The 16,101-nt window shown below is 63.7% G+C and overlaps 1 gene segment (V, D, J or C); it reads left to right on the top strand.

Annotated features, from left to right (window-relative positions):
• The window catches only part of LOC309803787 (Ig alpha-1 chain C region-like), a 158,297-nt gene extending 143,283 nt beyond the window's left edge, over window positions 1-15,014 (top strand). Inside the window, exons 2-4 of the C gene segment in view lie at window positions 13,575-13,877; window positions 14,072-14,395; window positions 14,564-15,014.
• The last annotated feature ends 1,087 nt before the right edge of the window (window positions 15,015-16,101 follow it).

The following is a 16,101-nucleotide window of genomic DNA, read 5'->3' as shown; positions in this document are numbered from 1 at the left end:
AGGGGGACTGAGGGGGGCTCTGAGGGGTCTTTGTCCTCTCTCCATGGGGCCTGTAATCGGCCTCCCCTGGGGGGGCAGCAGGGTGGGTAGAGCAGCAGGGGGCCTGGGCTGGTCAGCCGAAGGGTGGGGTGAAGGGGCAGCCATGGCAAAGCAGCTCAGGGACCTGAAGGCTGACCCACGGCTGCAGGTAGCAGGGGTCCAGTGGGTGGCACGTGGATCCGCCCACAGCAAGCCCACAGGGACTTTGGAGTGGGGCAGGGACACAAGGTGATTCCTGGGAAGTGGGGTCCTGTGGATCCCCAGGCCCTTATGAGGTCTTTGGTTTGGAGCAGAAGGGCCAGCGTGACGGTTCCTGGAGGTCTCCCTGATCCCCGATGGGGGTCTGAGTTAGGGTTAGGAGTGGGAAAGCAGCCTGGTGATCCTGGGGGTCTCTGTGTCCCAGGCCTGTGTTCCCAGGGCTATGGGTGGGGCAGAGGGGACAGACTGGTGGCTACTGGGGTTCTCAGGGTCCCTGATCTCCAGTGGGGGTCTATGAGTGGGGGCAGGAGAGTAGGCCGGTAACTCCTGGGCTGGGGGGGCGGTTCTCCCTGGGTCCCCGGGTGCCAACAGAGGGCTACGGGCTCTGAGCCTCCACCTCAGGGAGTGGGTTAGCACCTCCACGCAAGAGCCCCGTGTCCACCCACTTGGGGCTGAGGGCAGGAGTCCTGGCCAAGGGCAGTGACAGCCACTGCTTCTGCAGGGGCACAAGGATTCACTGGAGGGCGTCCCTAGTGGAATCAGGAGATGAGGAAAGGACCCAGGAGGAGCCATCGGTCCCCCAAAGCCGGAGCAGAGTCCCGGTGTTCCCTGCACTGGACCTCCCCACCTCCACCCCACAGCCCACCCTCCAAAGCCAGCAGCTAGCCTGGCACATACGGGTGACGGTCCTGAGGCCAGCACTGACCCGCGTCCTGTCCCCACAGCATCCATCCACGGCCCATCTGTCTACCCCTTGCGCTCCTGTGCACAAGCGCTACCAATGCCACCTCTGTGACGCTGGGCTGCCTGGTCACGGGCTACTTCCCGGGGCCAGTGGCCATGACCTGGGACACAGCGCCCCTGAACAGGAGCACCCTGACCTTCCCTGCCGTCCAAAACGTGCAGTCCAGCCTCTACACCACCAGCAGCCAGGTGACAGTCTCGGGCGAGTGGTCCAAGCAGACGTTCACCTGCCGTGTGGCTCACGCTGCGTCCAACACCACCGCCACCAAGGCCGTCACTGGTGAGCCACGTCTGGGCCAGCCCGCGAGACAGCCAGAGGGGGAGGGGGAGGCCGGGCAGGAGGGACAGGGAGGAAGGGCTGGGGGCTCGGAGAGGCCAACCCCACTCCTGCTGCCTCTGCCGCCAGGGTGCGCCAAGAACTTCACCAACCCCACCGTGCAGCTCTTTTACTCCTCCTGCGACCCCCGTGGGGACACCCATACCACCATCCAGCTCCTGTGCCGCATCTCCGGCTACACCCCAGGCAAAATCAAGGTCACCTGGTTGGTGGACGGGCGTGAGGCCACAGACGTGTTCCCGCACACCGGCCCCGAAAGGGTGGAGGGCCAACTGGCCTCCACCTACAGCGAGCTCAACATCACACAGGGCCAGTGGGTGTCCCAAATCACCTACACCTGCCGGGTCACCTATTATGGCTTCACCTACGACAACCACGCCCGCAGGTGCACAGGTATGGCCCTCGCCCACGCCAACACCCAGCCGCTGGGGACTCAGAGAGGAGGGCACACTCAGCCTCACTCAGCCCCTCCCACACACAGCCGAGTCCAAGCCCCGTGGTGTGAGCACCTACCTGAGCCCACCTACGCCCCTCGACCTGTACGTCCACAAGTCACCCAAGATCACCTGCCTGGTGGTGGACCTGGCCAGCGACAAGGACATGACACTGACCTGGTCCACGGAGAAAAAGGATCGAGTGGATCCAGACACGCTCGTCACCAAGACTCACTTCAACGGGACGGTCACCGTCACGTCCACCCTGCCGGTGGAAGTCAGTGACTGGCTTGAGGGCGAGACCTACTACTGCAAAGTGACCCACCCACACCTACCCAAGGAGATCCTGCGCTCCATCTCCAAGGGCCCTGGTGAGCCGCAGGCTGAGGGGAGGTGGGCGGGCCCCCCAGGTGGAGCCTGGCTGACCGCACACCTGTCTGCAGGCAAGCGTATGGTTCCCGAGGTCTACGTGTTCCCACCACCCAAGGAGTTCAGGACCGAGGGCGAGGTCACCCTCACCTGCCTGATCCAGAACTTCTTCCCCGCGGACATCTCCGTGCGGTGGCTGCAGAACGGCGCCCTGATGCAGGCGGACCAGTACACCAGCACGAGGCCCCACAAGGTCCGCAACTCCGTGTCCGCCTTCCCCGCCTTCTTCATCTACAGCCACCTGGTGGTCAGGGGGGCCGACTGGGAGCAGAAAAGCAACTTCACCTGCCAGGTGGCGCACGAGGCGCTGCCCAGCTCGAGGACGGTCGAGAAATCCATGTCCATCGACCTTGGTAAATGATGCCTGGCCTCCCCCCTCCCCCCATCCCAGGGCTCCAGCCTGCTGGGGCGGGGGAGGGGGCCGGCCAGACCTTCCATCCATTGTCAATAAACACTCCAGTGCCTGGTCAGAGCCCTGGGCGTGCCCGTCCTTGGGGAGCTGTGGGGCAGGGACCGGTGTCTTGGCACCGAGGAAAGGGAAGCACGGGGTGGGGGCTGGGGCTGAGGCGCGGCTCTGTCCAGCATCGCCGTCTGTGTTAGACGCCCTCCCCACCACCCCACTATGGACTCTACCCAGTCAAAGGAGCCCTAAGAGCCCAAGAGTGGTCCTAGGGGAGGGACCACAGAGACCCCAGCCTCTCCTGGAGCTCCTCAGCCTCCACCTCCAGCCTCCCGCCAGCCCCTCTGGACACAGACAAGCCCCCAGGCTCCCAAGTCCAGCCGCACACACAGGCCCTCCAGGTAGAGACACGGGCCGAGTCAGACCCCCGCACTGGCACCAACACACAGGTCCCTCCACTGTCACCTCCTGGGCACAAATGGGCCAACCGTGCACAGGGTCCAGTGCGGAGCCCACTCCTCTGACCCCTGCCTTCTGACCCCCCATCCTACCTGCGTGGTTACACCAGGCCAGGGTCGGGACCCAGTGTCCCCATCTTGCTGCTCAGCCTCACTCCACCCTGATCGGTCCAGGGAAGCTCCCAGCCCTCGCACGCACCCTCACACTGTCATACCCACTGGTGCCAGGGCTCCACACCCACCCAAGTCACACGGCACTGCCAACCGCTGGTAGCATCTCACACACACTCACAGGTGGCCTCCCGAGGCCCTCGCTCCCAGGCCACTCCCAAACCCTTCCCCGTCATACCTGGGTCCCTGGACCCACCCGTCGCCCCACATGGCTTCCTCCTGCAGCCAACTCCTCCCTGTCAGCTGCACCCCACAGATGGACAGTTGGACACACAGACACACACTGACGCACATGGACACACACACGGACACAGACACATGGGGACAGAGACATGAACACATACAAATGAACACACACAGATACACCTACTGATACACATGAACAGACACACATGGACAGACACACTGACACACATGGACACAGATATACACGGACACATATGGACACAGACACTGATACACATGGACACAGACCCAACAGGCACACAGACCCACATGGACACACACATGGATACACACAGACATATGGACACAGGCGCACAGAGACACATGTGTGTGGACACACACGGACACACACATGGACACATTCTGATACACATGGACAAACACACACAGACATGGATATACACAGACACGTATGGACACAGATACATGGGGACACAGACATGAACACACACACATATACACACAGACACATACTGACACACGTGGACACACACGTGGACACACCCATGGACACACACAGACAGACACACACATGGAGAGCACACAGGCACCCACCACATCCACACAGAAAGCAGCACGTGCACAGCCCACACCCTGAACACGAGCCCAGAGCAGAGGCTGTGCTGGCGAAGGAAGGGGCCCAGCCGCAGGACAGGAGGAGCCAGGGGCCAGGGGCAGCCCTCAGGGCGCCCACTGTGATGATCCGAGGACCCTAGGGGCCCTCCCGGGTCAAGACCCCCTTCTGAGGGCTCCAGGCAGGGAGGCCGGCCTGTGCTCTTCAAGGGGCCCCCTGGCTGGTGAGAACGGAGCCAAGCGGGAACGGGGCCCAGGGGGCCGGACTGGGCGGCCACAGGCCATGCAGTGGGTGGACATGGGTGCTCCCCAGGCCAGGGGACCCCGCCTGCCACGGGGCAGGGAGCGGGGTGGGGCAGAGCTGGAGCTGAGGTGAGGGGCCCGCGGGGCTGAGAGGGGCGACCAGCAGTCAGGAGAAAAGCCGGAGAAACGGTGGCAGAGAAAACGCCAGCCACCCGAGAGTGCAGGGACAGCAGAGGGCAGGGGAACGGTGCTGCCCCCCACGACCGCCGGCCAGCTCGGGGGCTTCCAACCCCCCACCCTCCAGGTCCGGCTGATGGCTCTGGGCAGTCACAGAGGGACCAGACGGAGGGACTGCCCAGGACCAGGGCGCCAGGCCCAGTCCCCTCGACTCCCTAAGGCCGGCCAGGCCTGGTCTTCCCCGTCGGACCCCGAGGCCAGGGGGCTGACCGGCTGACACCCACAGAGCCGGCCCTGGAGGACCTGTGTGCAGAGGAGGCCGAGAGCGATGAGCTGCAGGGGACGTGGACCGGCCTCCTCACCTTCGTGGCGCTCTTCCTGCTTAGTGTGAGCTACGGTGCTGCCGTCACCCTCTGCAAGGTGGGCACGGACGCCCCGTTCCAGGGCGGGGCGCCCCGAGCGAGGGAGAGCCTCGGCCGGGCAGAGTCCTTCACGCACGCCATCCTCCAGGTGAAGTGGGTCCTGGCTGCCATCCTCCTGGAGCGGCCGCAGGCCTCCCGCGACCACACGAACGCCACAGAGCCCTGCCTTTTCCCTCCTCGTGTGAGCGTCCCCGAGGCTGCCAGCTCAACCCCAGGCCGGAGGAAGGAGCAGACCAGCCCCCAAGGGGCCAGAGCCAGAGGCCCAGCGACCAGCACATGGGCGCCAAGAGGCCCCAGTTCAGTCCCAAGGTCGAAGGCAACAGGGGGCCCGCCTATCACAGCCCCACCCCACCCCACTTTGGGGCAAGTCCCAGAAGAGCATCTGTTCCCTCCACAGAGAGACCTGGGCTGGGCGTGGGTGCTGACCACCCCAGGCTTCTCCCAGGCTCCTGCGCTTGGGCCCACACCGGTTCTGACTGAACAACCCCTGAAACACAGTGATTGCCTGGAGCCCGTGGCCCAGCCCATGCTGGAGCCCAGAGCCAAATCTAGGACTCAGCGTCCCCACCAGCCCAATCCAGCATCTGAGTCCAGCCCAACCAAGCCAAGGGCTCACTCCCCAGGCTCAGTCCCGCCCTCCGTGCCCCCAGGTCCAAGTGCGCTGCCCCCCATGCCCTGCTCCTGTCCCGTGCCCACCCTCCCTGCTGTCCACCCCCAGGCCCCGTTCGTGCAGAATGAGGATGCAGAGCAGACCTTCTGGGGAGAGGCCAAGGGAGTTTTCGGGGCTGCAGGCAGGGCCCTAGGCTGTGAGGCAGGGTCCCACAGCAGAAGGCACTTCCCAAGGGGTCCGCAGTGTGGCCAAATCAGCCCTGCAGCACCCGCCCCCATCCCCCGTGCCCTCGTCTGACCTCTCTCCTAACTTTTCCTAGTAAAGTTCATTAAAGAATCCCATGCCACCTGAGCGTACCTTGGGGGAGGTGCCTGTGGTACCTTGGGAGCAGGAGGTGCCCCCCTCCGAGGACGTGGACAAGGGGCCAGAGGGAAGGGGGCAGAGGGCAGCTCTGGGCCTCGAGGACCCAAGTGTCCAGCCAGGCTCCACCTCAAGAGTCCTTCAATGCCCACAGAGACCCCGGTTCAGGCTCCACCATGCCTGCACTACAGGCCTCCAGCCCAGACTCACCACCCCTCCCCGCATGAAGGTAAAGGCTACAGTTCCGCTCCCCATGGGCAAACCCTGAGGGGTTCATTCAGCGGTCAGTGCAGGAGGCCGCAGGAACACAGCTGCACAAGCACCAGGCTGGAGGCCAGCATCAGCCTCCTGGGGCCCCAGTCACCACCCAGCCATCCACCCACTGAGCTCACACAGACAGGCCAGTCCTCAGGCCCCGTCCCGCCAGCCCGGACGTCCTGATGAGCAAGCAAGAGCTGTCTGGGGCTGGCCGCCACCGTCCTCGAGAAGAAAGCTGGGAGCCACAAAGGCAGGAGCCACAGGCACCAGGGAGAGGGCCGGCTGGCCAAGCACAGTGGTGGGCATGGGCTGAGCCTCCTCCTGAGGGTAAAGACCTGGAGAAGCCCGCCCACAAGGGGCTCTAGTGCAACAGAAATGGGGCAGAGCACATGAGCACATGTGACACAGGGCAGGACTCCTTCATATACAAAGAGCACTCAGCAACCAATGAAAAGAAAGAAATGTGAGCAGTGGGTCCTTCACAGAAAGGAAAAACCGAGTGGCCAATAACAGGAAGAAAAGGTTTCGATTATTAGGAAAGGTACAAAAAGGAGGAAACTAGGGGCGGTGAGTGACCCTCTTGGCCTCTTTGAGGACCTGTGAGCAGTTAAGACCATTCTTCAGGGCCCGGTGGCCTCCTTCCCAGCATACAAGTGCCCAGACTCTGTTGACAGGAGAGTCCACTTGTGGCAAAGGCCCTTCTGAGAGCTGCCATCTGCGCTGGGAGACCAGGCCTCCCATGGACTCCAACACGGACCATGAAGCCTGTGGAGGTCGGGCATAGAAAACCCAGGACTGGGCAACTCTGAGGCTTGTCCAGAAAGCCCGAGTGTTTGGTTCCAATAGAACATGAGAGGGGCAGTAGAGCAATTCACACAAGGTCCAGGGCGCAGTCCTGCTCTGCTCGGCCCCCTCACACCGACACTCACACACTCACACCTGCACAGACTCGCACACAGTTTCCGGAAGCCAGGCCCCAGGGCTGGCCCCACCTGCACGGCTCTCAAGCCGAGGTCCAGGGGCCTTCCTCCCCACCTCCTGAGCTGGGAGCCCCTGGCGGCAGAGCTGAGCGTCCCCTTTCTCTGACTTGCACCCCGGATCATGAGACCCACCATGGAATCCAGAACGAGGGCTGCAAGGGCTCAGCCCACGTGGGCCCCTGTGAGCTGGACGTCATCACACATGGACAACGTGCATCTTCCCCAAGTCGGGAAGAAAGGTAGTGAATTGGGAGATAGATGGGCCCCTGGGCTGAGCAGCTGGAGCTTGCCAAGCAGAGTGAACTGGAGCTCTGTTTTCCCTGACACTCCCAGGACAAAGTCAGTGGCAGGAGCTGAGCCCTGCTGGAGGAGAGATGAGACGACGACGTCTATCGTTCCTGAGGTCAGGGAAAGCTCCCCGACTGCACATGCGCAGGAAGCCTCCTCGGGGGTCAAAAAGGGAGGGGCTGCCCCCCCATAACGTGTGGTCAAACTTCCCGTCAGCCTTTGCGTTGGAATCTTTCTTGTCAAAAAGACACACACTTGTCGGGAGGGCCCTAGGACAGGTCAGAGGTGGGAAAAGAGGCGAGGAAATGCGCCAGAGGGAGACAAAAATCCAGGAGAACTGCCCTGTGCAAACCACCTGACCATCCCTTTACTGCGCCTCATCAGGGAGGACGCCCACACCCTCTCTCTCCAGGTGAGTATCTCTGCCTTGCTCCTGTCTTAAATAAGCTACTTCTCTATCCCACACGTTGTGCTGTGCTTCTAATAATAAACTTTATACCTGCTTTTTACAGTTTTTGCCTCCTTGAAACATTCTTGCTTTCAAACAGGGCAAGAGCCAGGGCAACGTTGCTCCTAGCCTCCGGCCCCTGGTGGTCTAGCAGCTAGGATTCCTGGTTTTCATCCAGGACACACGGGTTCAATTCCTGGGCCGGGAACTAAGATCCCACTTCAGGACCACTCACTGCTGTCTCTCCGAGAACAGTGACAGTCACCCCACCTAGAGGGGCTGGCACAGTGGGAGCACAGCCCAAGAGCAGGAGGATGGATCCCAGCCAGCCAGCCGGGCTCCAGACCCAGCAGCCCTGCCGCACACGCCCTCCCAGCAGCAGGACCCCACCTTCTCGGGCTCCCCTCCGTCCCTCCTCCTCTTTCTTCTTCATTAACCCACCACAGTGGGCGGAAGGTGCTCCCAGGCCCAGAGGTTATGTCCGCGTCCTAAGCCCTGGAACCCGTGAAGGTGAGATCCCGTTCAGACGAAGGGTCTTTGCACGTGTGATTGAAGTTAAGGATCTTAAGGTGAGATTGTCCAGGTGGCCCCAAATCCAGCGAGAAGTATCCTTACAAGGGGCAGAGGAGGAGAGATCAGACTCAGGGCAGGGGGTTGTATGAGGGCAGAGGCAGAGACTGGGTGATGCCTGGGACGCCTGGGGCCACCAGAGGCTGGGGGCAGGAAGGACCCTCCCCTGGAGCTTCTGGCGGGAGCAGGCCCTGGGACACCTGGATCTCGGGCGTCTGGCTGCAGAGTGCGAGACTGAATTTCTGTTGTTTCAAGCCCCTCAGTGTGAGGTCCTTTGTCGCGGCCCCAGGACACTCAACACCAGCCAGTCAGCCTTGGCCAAGCCGAGGCCCCTCCTCCTTCTGAAGAAGCCCGGGGAGGACTCGCCCGGTCCCGGCTCTTCCCTCCCGACTGGACCCGCGCTCGACGAGTCCCGAATCCCAGAGGTGCCCATCAGTCTCATCAACAGTGTCCGCTTGGGCTTAGGCCCTGCCCCCACCCTCTGCGATCGTCAGGCCGTGCGAGGCCCCACAGCCGTCCGCTTCAAGCCCAAGCTTTTCTTTCTGCCCCCCATTCCGTGCCCGTCTGTGCCCACAGCAGGGCAGTGCTGTCTGCATGGGGGACACCAGCCTCAGGAGAGCGCGGCCCCTGGCCCCGCACCGCCCTCTGCTTCCTACACTCCCACCAGGCACTGCCCCAGCACTCACCCCGAGTCCCCCGCCTCCAGCTCCCTCGGGGCGGCTCCAGGGGACCCCGGGGCTTCAGACCCCCAGAAGGTGCAGGGCCCCAGGACCTCACGGGCAGCAAAAGGAAGGATCCTCGGGGCCAGTCAGCCACGATGCAGGCGCTGCTCATGCTCGTGAGAGTGGCGGGCGTGGGGTGGACCAGAGGCCGGCAGCCCGGGAGGAAGTGCGCCTCGTGGGCGATGCTGTGAGTGTGCCGGGGTCCGTGATAAAACCCCAGAAGTCCCTTGACCGAGCCAGGTGTGTCTGCCCACCCAGTGCCCTGCCCCAGGCTGCCCTTCCGCCATCCATCTCCCCCTCCCAGCCCACCTGCCCCAACTCCCGTCCTGGGCCCGCCCCTCCCCCAGGGAAATGCTGATTTCCCCCTCCACCTGCCTGCAGCTCTCCCCCCAATGGTGTCCTTCCCGGGAGGGGACCACAGGTGCCTGTGTGTAGCTCCAGAACCTTCTGGGTGTGAAGAAATGAATGAACATGCGAAAGCAGGTGCAAACCAGGCCCCACGGCCCCTCGTGTGCCCGGGCAGGGGCCACCTCCTGAGGGGCACCAGGGAGGGCCGAGCGGCTGGGCAGCCGGCAGGGCCCGTGGGTGGGAGAACCCTGGGCAGGGAATTGGGTGGATGCAGGCAGGGGCAGGCCCTCAGCCACCCCGACCCACAGGACTCCAGGCTCCAGGCTGGGGGGGACCCACACCCCCTGTCCAGCTTCAGTCGAGGGCCCTGCTGCTGCTGAGGCTGGAGGAGGAGGGGCAGCCCCTGGTCGTGGCCGAGAGGGAGAGGCTCCCCACCCTCACAGCCACCCTGTGGCCTGAAGGTCTGTGGGGCCTGCTCACTGCGGTCACTCTGGCGAGGCTGTCCCTTGGGGCTCCCGCCCCTGCCGGCCTGTGCAGCCTCCCCTCTGGCCCTCACTCCATCCGCACCTCGGGGACTATTTCTACCTCAGGGACCCTAAGCCCCTGACTCTGTCTACTTCAGCCTCTGCTTCTCTGCACCTCGGCCCCCAGCCCAGCCCCGTGGGCGCCCTGTGGAGACACACCCCACCACGGCACCCGCCTGCACCCACATGGCCTCAGGCCAGGGCCAGGCTCCTGGGGGTCCCACAGCCCAGGCCACACACACCTGGTACCGCCACAGCCAGACCACAAACCAGACATGACGTGGAGGCACGCAGCCGCAACTGGCGGGACAGGAAGTGGGTGAGTGACCCCCAGCTGTGGGCCAGACACCGTCACGCAGCCCCTTCCCAGCATCAGCCTCACCTCACAGTGCAAATGGCCCAGAACGGGGCAAGGGTCAGCTGAGACCACACGGCCATCAGCGGGCCTGGACGAGGCCTGGTTCTCCCTCCCCACTCCAGCGCCTCTGGGCAGGCGGGCACAGGGACCAGCAGGGCATGGCCACATGGCCAAAAGGCGTGGGCCTCTCCCAGCCGTGTTGGACCCTCTGGCAGCCTTGAGCAGGTGGGTCCCAGAAGCTGATCAGGCCTCATCTCCTCCACAGCCAGGCCGTACTATGGCCTCCTGGGATGGGAGGATGGAAGAGAGGTACCAGTACAGAGACAAGAGGGAGAAAGGCAGACCACCACCAACCCAGAAGACACAGAGCAGGGTGCTGTACACATGGGCTGGGCTGGGCTGAGCTGGGCTGAGCTGAGCTGGGCTCGGCTGGGTAGAATGGGCCAAACTGGGCTGAGCTGCATTGAACTCGGCAGAGCTTGGGTGAACTGGGCTGAACTGGGCTGAGCTGGGCTGAACAGGGTTGAACTGGGCTGAACTGGGCAAAGCTAGGCTGAACTGGGCCAAGCTAGGCTGAACTGGGCCGGGCTGGGCTGAGCTGAGCTGAACTGGGCTTAGCTGAGCTGAGCTGGGTTGAACTGCGCTGAACTGGGCTGAACTGGGCTGAGCTGAGTTGAACTGGGCTGAACTGGGCTGAGCTGGGCTGAGCTGAGCTGGGCTGAGCTGGACTGAGCTGGGCTGAACTAGGCAGAGCTGGGCTGAGCTGGGCTGAACAGGGTTGAACTGGACTGAACTGGGCTAAGCTAGGCTGAACTGGGCCGGGCTGGGCTGAGCTGAACTGGGCTTAGCTGAGCTGAGCTGGGTTGAACTGCGCTGAACTGGGCTGAACTGGGCTGAGCTGAGTTGAACTGGGCTGAACTGGGCTGAGCTGGGCTGAGCTGAGCTGGGCTGAGCTGGACTGAGCTGGGCTGAAATAGGCAGAGCTGGGCTGAGCTGGGCTGAACAGGGTTGAACTGGGCTGAACTGGGCTAAGATAGGCTGAACTGGGCCAAGCTAGGCTGAACTGGGCCAGGCTGGGCTGAGCTGAACTGGGCTTAGCTGAGTTGAGCTGGGTTGAAATGGGCTGAACTGGGTTGAGCTGGGCTGGGCTGGGCTGGGCTGGGCTGAGCTGGGCTGAGCTGGGCTGAACTGGGCTGGGCTGAGCTGGGCTGAGCTGGGCTGGGCTGGGCTGAATTGGGCTAGGCTGAGCTGAGCTGGGCTGAGCTGGGCTGGGCTGGGCTGGGCTGGGCTGAGCTGAGCTGAGCTGAGCTGGGCTGAGCTGGGCTGGGCTGGGCTGGGCTGGGCTGAGCTGAGCTGAGCTGAGCTGGGCTGAGCTGAGTTGGGCTGAACTGGGCTGGGCTGGGCTGAGCTGAGCTGGGCTGAGCTGGGCTGAGCTGGGCTGCGCTGGGCTGGGCTGGGCTGAGCTGGGCTGAGCTGGGCTGAGCTGGGCTGAGCTGTGCTGAGCTGGGCTGGGCTGTGCTGAGCTGGGCTGGGCTTGGCTGAGCTGGGCTGAGCTGGGCTTAGCTGTGCTGAGCTGGGTTGGGCTTGGCTAAGCTGAGCTGAGCTGGGCTGAGCTGGGCTGAGCTGGGCTGGGCTGGGCTGTGCTGGGCTGTGCTGGGCTGGGCTGTGCTGAGCTGGGCTTAGCTGTGCTGAGCTGGGTTGGGCTGGGCTGAGCTGGGCTTGGCTGAGCTGAGCTGAGCTGGGCTGAGCTGGGCTGAGCTGGACTGGGCTTGGCTGAGCTGGGCTGAGCTGGACTGGGCTGGGCTGAGCAGAGCAGAGCTGAGCTGGGCTGAGCTGGACTGGGCTGGGCTGGGCTGGGCTGAGCTGAGCTGGGCTGAGCTGAGCTGTGCTGGGCTGAGCTGGGCTGAGCTGGGCTGAGCTGAGCTGGGCTGAGCTGGGCTGAGCTGGACTGGGCTGGGCTGGGCTGGGCTGAGCTGAGCTGAGCTGGGCTGGGCTGGGCTGAACTGGCCTGAGCTGGATGGGCTGGGCTGAGCTGAGCTGGGCTGAGCTGGGCTGGGCTGGGCTGAGCTGGGCTGAACTGGGCTGGGCTGGGCTGAGCTGGGCTGAGCTGGGCTGAGCTGGGCTGAGCTGGGCTGAACTGGGTTGAGCTGAACTGAGCTGGGCTAAGCTGGGCTGAACTGGGCTGAATTGGCCTGAGCTGGATGGGCTGAGCTGGGCTGAACTGGGCTGAGCTTGGCTGGTCTGAGCTGGGCTGGGCTGAACTGGGTTGAAATGGTTTGAACTGAGTTGAGCTGGGCTGAGCTCGGTTGAACTAGCCTGAGCTGGGTTGAAATGAGCCGAGCTGGGCTGGGCCAGGCTGGGCTGAACTGGGGTGGACTGGGCTAGTGCCTGAGGTGAACAGGAGACAGTGGGTTGAACATGGATCACACCCAGGGCCCTGGTTTCCAGCCAGACAGCCCCCTATGTTTCTTGGGGGCACACAAGGGCCATGCAGCCTCAGGGTGCAACTGTGATGCTCCCCTCTCCCTTCACCAGTTGACAGGAAGGGAGCTGTGAAAGGTCAAGGGCAGACCATGCCCTCTGTAGCCCAGCTCTCCAGGGGGCAGCCCCGAAGGACTGATTTGGAACCTGGGCCTCCAGCCTCAAGGTCCCCATAGTCCATGGGAGTCAACCTCTAGTTTAGGAGGATGGGGTGGGGGTGGGCTTTGTAGGGGGGAGATGGTTGGACTGGGACTTTTACCCAGGAAGTGGGAGGGGGAACGTAGAAGTCTCAGGTCCCCTCTCCTCCCCAGCTTGAGCCCCAGGACAGACAAACTGGCCCCCATGCAGACTCAGCTTCAAGCCCAGGCTGCTCTGTCTTTTCTCTGCCCTCTCTCTGGGCCCATTTCTCATGGTACCCCATACCCTGGGGAAGGGCATGACCGTGCCCACTGCACAGAGGGCAGCTGAGGCTCCGACAGTACACACAGACTCAGCTGGTCAGTGGGAGAGCCGTGTGCAACAGCCAGGACTCACGTTTGAGGAACGTGGGTGGCCCACGTGCTCAGAGCCCCAAGGAGCACGTTCATAAATGGCTTAGCTGGACTCAGGTGGCCACTGCCGACCCCGGGTGCACCACGTACAAGCTGTGTGACCTTGGGGCAGTCACTGACTTTCTGTGTGTAAAGGAAAGGCAGGCGTCATCCTGCCCTCGTGGGGCTGTGTCGGGCGTCTGGTCAGCGCGAAGGCTGCCATCTCACAGCACACCATGTGTTTCAGTGCCTGAAACCAGCCCCAGACTCTTCCCACTGAACCTTGGGAGCGACAACCCAGCCGGGCAGGTGGTCATTGCCTGCCTGGTCCAGGGCTTCTTCCCGTCAGAGCCACTGAAGGTGACCTGGAGCAAGAGCGGCGAGGGCGTGACCATCAGGAACTTCCCCCCTGCTCAGGCCGGGGGCCTGTACACCATGAGTAGCCAGCTGACCGTGCCGGCCAACCAGTGCCCAGACAACAAGTCTGTGAGATGCCAGGTGCAGCACCTCTCCGGATCCAGCAAGACCGTGGATGTGCCCTGCCAACAAGGTCAGAGGGCGGGCTGGGGTGGGGTCCCCATGGTGCCACCCTGACCCAGCTCCCTCACTGCATCCCTGTGGGCACTCCCCTCAGACAAGAGGTGGCTGAGTGCCGGGGGGGTGGCCAAGAGGGGCCTGGGCTGGGGCTGGAGGCCAGGGAGGCGGACGGAGGGCCTTGCTGACCTGCTCTGGCTTCTCTCTCAGTTCCAGATATTCCGTGTCCGTGCAAGCTCAGCCTGTCCCTGCAACCACCGGCCCTTGAGGACTTGCTCCTGAGCTCCAATGCCAGCCTCACGTGTACGCTGAGTGGCCTGAGAGACCCCAAGGGCGCCACCTTCACCTGGAACCCGACAGGTGGGAAGGCTGCCTTCCAGGAGCTGCCCAAGCGTGACTCCTGCGGCTGCTTCAGCGTGTCCAGCGTCCTGCCGGGCTGCACCGATCCCTGGAAAAACAAACAGTCCTTCTCCTGCACCGCCACCCACCCCGAGTCCAAGGGCCCGCTAACCGCCACCATCAAGAAACGCCCAGGTGGGCCCTGACCCGCGAGTGGGTGGCTGGGCACTCCACAGCGCGCAAGGTGCACTCCTGAGCCCACCCCGCCCTCCAGCTCCCGCCCACCCCCCACACGGGGTGCCCAGGGAGCAGGGGGCACTCTCCTCCCTGCCCAGACCCCTGACCCTGCTCTCTGCCCTCCAGAGAACATGTTCCGGCCCGAGGTCCACCTGCTGCCGCCGCCGTCGGAGGAGCTGGCCCTCAACGAGCTGGTGACGCTGACCTGCCTGGTGCGAGGTTTCAGCCCCAAGGATGTGCTGGTGCGGTGGCTGCAGGGCACCCAGGAGCTGCCCCGCAAGAAGTACCTGACCTGGAGCCCCCTGCCCGAGCCCAGCCAGAGTGTGCCCACCTTCGCCGTGACCAGCGTGCTGCGCGTGGACGCCGAGGCCTGGAAGCAGGGGGAGACCTTCTCCTGCATGGTGGGCCACGAGGCCTTGCCCCTGGCCTTCACCCAGAAGACCATCGACCGCCTGGCGGGTAAACCCACCCACGTGAACGTGTCCGTGGTCATGTCGGAGGTGGACGGCGTCTGCTACTGAGCCGTGCCCCCGCCCCACCCGCCCCTTGAATAAACTCCATGCTCGCCTGAAGCAGCTCTGCGCTTCCCTCCGGCTGCCTATCTGTCCGTGCTCGGGGTCTGCACACACCAGGAGGGAGCAGGACCCAGGAGGAAAGAGCAGCCCCTGCCCCGACTTTCTCTAGGCCTTGGTTTCCCCTCAGCCTGACCCTGGATGTGCCTTCATGGCCGTGCATGAGTGTGAGCACAGGAGTGAGGGTCGAACTGGGGCTGAGATGTGCGAGGCAGGCACAGCCTCCTGTGTCCTGAGAGCAGTGGCCCCACGAAAGTTCCCAGGGACAGGTGACTTGGTCAGTTGTATTTCAGGAAACTGCCTCTAGGGGCAGCCGGGAGGCATGAGCGAGGGAGAGGGGAGCCTGGCGGCCAGAGAAGAGGCTGGTGCCATCACGCAGAGGGGGGCTCACAGGAGGCGTGGCGAAGGGAGAGGGCTGGATTCCAGGGGCCCTCTGTGGGCACAGCGCACAGAAGTGCAGGACGGCCGCACCGACCGCACGGAAAGGGGGCCACCCCACCTGGGTACAGCCTTCCCCACCCCACATCCCACTGCTCTGCACATGTACACGGGGGCGCACACACATGCACACGTACTCTCGTGTTCGTGGTCACGCACAGGCACGCGCGCGCACACACACACACACACGTCTGAGCCCTGCAGGTGCAGGAAGTTGACAGCCCAGAACCAGCTCCAGGAAGGCAAGAGGAGTCCCCACCCGAGCCCCCAGGGGGTCCTCCCCGGGCCCAGACCTGCTGCCCCAGGTCCCTCCAGGCCTCAGGCCTCCCTGTGTACCCAGCTGGGCACAGTTCAGGGATCAGTTGGAGAGACCTCTCTCAGGCATCACCTGCTCCCCACTTGGTCCGCAAATTCAAGTCTCCCATGCGTTCCTGAGCCATAGATGGGGTGGGGGGCAGGGGTGGAGAGGGGTCAGAAGAGACAGCTCTCACCCAGGGCCCCTAGACAGCTTCTGCTTGGAGCTCCTGGCAGGAGGGAAGGTCAGGGAGACCGAACCTAGAAGGACAGTCCCATGACCACCGTGGGACACCTGCACCAGGGCTCCCACAAGGGGGCAGCGGGGCCCCTGCTCTTGTTTAGACACCTTCTGGGCCT

This window comes from Mesoplodon mirus (assembly GCF_964341445.2).
Source record: "Mesoplodon mirus genome assembly, chromosome: 5".
Lineage (NCBI taxonomy): Eukaryota > Metazoa > Chordata > Mammalia > Artiodactyla > Ziphiidae > Mesoplodon > Mesoplodon mirus.
The sequence above is the reverse complement of the archived record's forward strand: the minus strand, read 5'-3'. Positions and strand labels throughout refer to the sequence as shown.